Source organism: Pygoscelis adeliae, unplaced genomic scaffold (assembly GCF_000699105.1).
Source record: "Pygoscelis adeliae isolate BGI_AS28 unplaced genomic scaffold, ASM69910v1 Scaffold38, whole genome shotgun sequence".
Taxonomy (NCBI): domain Eukaryota; kingdom Metazoa; phylum Chordata; class Aves; order Sphenisciformes; family Spheniscidae; genus Pygoscelis; species Pygoscelis adeliae.
In genome coordinates, this window is record NW_008825614.1 from 4,236,041 (window position 1) to 4,240,267 (window position 4,227).

The following is a 4,227-nucleotide window of genomic DNA, read 5'->3' on the forward strand; positions in this document are numbered from 1 at the left end:
TTTTGTGTGCCTTGTTGAGGCCTAATGAAAAGCTCTATTGTGCAGCCTTTTACTAACACTCTTTTCACAATTCTGGCTGAGAGAGGAATGTGAATAAAAGGCACAAGCAATTAAGGCGGAAACCTCATCCTTTTTCATGATGTATTTAGGGAAATGGAAAAAAAAGTGCACATTGATCAGAAGGCTGCACTTCAAAAAAAAAAAAAAAGAAAAAGGAAAGAAAGAAGACGGGGGTGGAGGAGGAGAAAAGGAAAACAGTACAACCTTGATAAGATCACAGCATTAGAAGGGGACAAATTTACAAGCTTGTCCAGAATATGAAGTTAACCAAACTCTGCTCACTGTTAGTAAACTGAGCCTCACACAGATCAGAAATGGCACTCCCTTGACTACCGTGTTTTCTTTTAGGTGAGAAAAAAAGCTTGCTTTAGTTTCAGGGTTTGATCCTACAACAGGAAAAAACATGTGAAGTTAAGTAAATCAGATGCAACCTCTGAAATCCCTGCGCCAACTCCACCTCATGACTTGCGATTCAATTTTGCTTCTGAGGGAAAGCTACTTCAGTTTTAGTAAGAACTGCATTGTGCTGAACGAGATAAAGGGACCCAGTAAAGGTTTAAGAAAAAGTTGCAGGCGTTTATAAAGGAAAATTACCTGAGATGGCAAAAATCAAGATGGAGACAGGCATGTTTTAATGTTACGGAGCGCTCACTTTTGGTCACTCCTTACATATCTGATTTGTTAAAATAAACTTCATACTAGCCCATCAACAAAACTGTTAAGAAAACTGGTAAAAAATAATAAAAAATGTTACATGCATCATATTGCTTCTCCAAATGATGAAGTGTTTAAGCACTTTCCACTCAAATAAGGATCACCAGAGCATTTCTGTAAGTCCCTATATTCTGGTAGCATGCACGATTTCTGTAGCATTAAAACAGCCACTTGAAATGAGACTATGGAAAAGGCAGAACACTTTATCAGGAAAATCTACCTAAATGTTCCTGTACATTTCATTAAAGAGGTAGATTAAAAGTCTTCCTCCTTTATTGTGCTTTTTTGAGTGAACTGGGGGAAAAAAACACAAATTAAGAAGGCAATGCAGGCTGTTCTGTACAATCATTACTAGTTACTGTTTAATTAAAGTTTATAATGGTATCAAACCTAAGTTACAGGAAACAAAACAAAGGGAAAGAAACTTATCTCATGTTTTTGAAATGTTAGAAATAAGCTGTGTCGGTGTATACATGTTCAGGAAAACGGCTAATGTTTATTTTTCCCTTTTATAATGCAACCTTCTTTACAGAGATCTTTTCATTCAAGCATTTTGATCTCCTGTTAAGAATTAAATAACACAACTTCTAGAAATGGAGGGCCAGAAAAAAACTGGGCTGGCAAAGCATCTTAACAGATATTTAACTTCAATAAGCGTGCCTGCTTATATTTAAGAACATCTCAAATAACGCTTTGCTGACTGAAGCCTCACAGGCCAGCCAAGCAATGGGAATCCAAAGGTCCACCCAGGCACGCCCATTCACAAATGTCTTTGCACCAGCACCAGGCCACAACTTCTGCGTTTATTTATTTATTGTCAATGGGCAACAGATTTCCTGACTTGCTTGGATTTTTTTTCCCCAGAGGATGCCATTGTTTCCCGTTTTCCCGTTTTCCTTTGCTTTAACTGAGGCATCCACTTTCCATTTCATATAATGGATTGCATGAAACATTCCTCTAACTTGAAATTTTTTGGGGAGTTATCCTGTGACCCAAGCAATGGGCCTTAAACATGTGAAGACACGGAGAAGAAAGAGACAGTGGTCAAAGACTCAGGGTCAATGGTGTTAGCTGCTTCCACACCACTAGTAGCTCAAAGGCTAATCCCAGTATCATTCTGAAAGACTCCTCTCTAGAAGAGGACATTTTGTTCAAGAACCAGCTATGAAATAATATAAAATTATTAATTTCTCAACCGCAAAGAAAAGAACGAGTGAAAAGTTTCTCACTAGAATGTTGATTTTACAGCCCATTAAAATTTTTAGTTACAAATTTTTTATATTAAAACATACATACTAAAAGATTAACTTTCATGCACTGTCCCATATTCCTCTTCTCTCCACACACATGTATAAGCCTCAGCCCATCTTCCCACAACCTCATGCTAATTTATAAATCCCACTATTCTCACTTCCCTAAACAGCCAGGCAGATTCTCATATCCTCATCTGTTGTGGTAATTCCTATCTTTTACGGTTCATTTGGTAGATACATCAAGGAGATGCTTCTGAGAGAAGAACACGCTGAAGTCCCCATGGCCACGTGCATACCCCATGGCCATGTGCATGGTCACAACCACTGGCTTTGGTGGTGTAGGTAATGCCTCTGGGACTCTTTAGGAGACCATGCCAGAAAGCAACTACTACACCAATACATGCTAATGTAGGTTTTCGGAATTCTAAGGAAAAAACTCAAATTCATCCCAAACCTCAGCTGTGCAGAGCTACGCTCTCCTGTTTAGCAGGTGGTTTTTTGTTAGTTCACTCTCTAAAGGGTTTTACATTTTTCCAGTGCTTAAAAATATTTTTAAGAAACAAAAACAGCGAACAAATCTGAAAGGCTTCTGTAACCTATTATGAATCTTTGCATTGTTTTGGTAATGCCCTCTGCTATCTTGTGCTTATCTTAGGGTTTAGCAATTCTTTTTATGAAGAAAAGTACATCCTGCCTGTGCTGCAATTCTTTCACAAGTGCTACTCATCCACAGTACATCCACATGACTTCTCCCACGGTACAGACACGGTAGCAGCAAAGAAGTTGGAGGAAGGTACAGTAACGAGCAGAGACACTATCGGGGTTAGCCATCTGCTGTGTTTGCCCTGGTACAAATGTCTAACAAAAGTTCACCTCTGTCTGGAGGAGCTTACTGTCCACAGGAGGCAGAACACAAAAGAGCGAGGAATATGCTCAAACGCTGTGCCATGCCCTGCGTCACACAGCAGGCCAGTGGAAGAGCCAAGATTAAAATCCACAGACAACACAGAAGGATCCAGGCCCTATATCAATGAGGAGGCCAAGCACTTATATACTCACATCACACAGCGCAGGAGCAGCTGCCACCCCTCAAAATACTAACAAAGGCCTCAAGTCTCCTCTGATAAATACGGCCCTGCTCACTCATTGCTGTTACTCTAGAACATGATACCTCTTTCTACTGTCCTTAAATTTATTCCCGTATCAGACTGAAGGTTTTGCCTGAGCGGTTCTAGTTAATTCTGAAGTCTGGGAAATGTGTATCTTAACTATTTCATTACTTCTTCAGTAAATATCTTATTTTTAGACGTAAAAAGTTGCTACATTTTTTTTCCCAAGCTCTGGGAACATTTCAGGAATGTGAGGCAAGATATACAGTTATTAGAAATAGATATTTCTCAAGCCATTCACAAGTTCGCATCACTGAAAACATCCATAAATTCTCAAACAACTATACTACATTTCAATTCACAAAATTCACTATTAATCTACTAACGCACGCAGGCAGGAGTGGACCTCCCTGCATCTTTCAGCTACCAAAAGATACATTTTGTGCATTCCTTTCATGTTCCAAACTGTTTCTCATTATGAGTGGACTTTTCTTATAAACAAAGCATCAAAGAGAAGTTTTGTTGTTGTTTTGGTATTGTTGCTTTTCTTTAGTACATTATATGGTAAAATCTGGAGCAAGTCAAAGGCTGGGATTTTTATTGTAAGGACAAGGTAAAAATTACTTCATTAGCTGACATAGTCTTCTCTAATATATAGTTATTTCCCAGCTACTCGGTGACATCACTTTGAAGAATAGAATTATTCAAGACTGACTACATGAAAAGAGCACAGAAGGACGTATGTACTGGTGATACAGCACTTAAAGAAGTGAATGGGATATGTAAGCCTGGAGGAGCTGATGGGGTATATTAGAGGTTTCGGTGCACACTGTGAGCAAAGGAGAATGCCAGTGGCTCAGGGAAGAAAGAAGGCAAGGCTGAGCCCTCAGTTCTGTGCCAGTTCTTTATTCCTCTATCCTTGTTTTGGTCCATCTTCCACAAACATACCCAGAACCTCTTTCCTGATAATTTATGCACTGCAACTTCTTTCAATTTCAAATCACACCTTCATCCTTGCCCAAAATAATCTTCCAAGATCTTGCTTACAAGAGGATTTTTCATGAAGTACATTCACTTTTAAACCACTCTTT

At 39.0% G+C, this 4,227-nt stretch overlaps 1 protein-coding gene across 2 annotated transcripts in view; it reads right to left on the bottom strand.

Moving 5' to 3' along the window:
• Positions 1-4,227, bottom strand: part of SOX5 (SRY (sex determining region Y)-box 5) — a 256,982-nt gene that overhangs the window by 85,864 nt on the left and 166,891 nt on the right. The gene's annotated exons all lie outside the window — the stretch shown is intronic.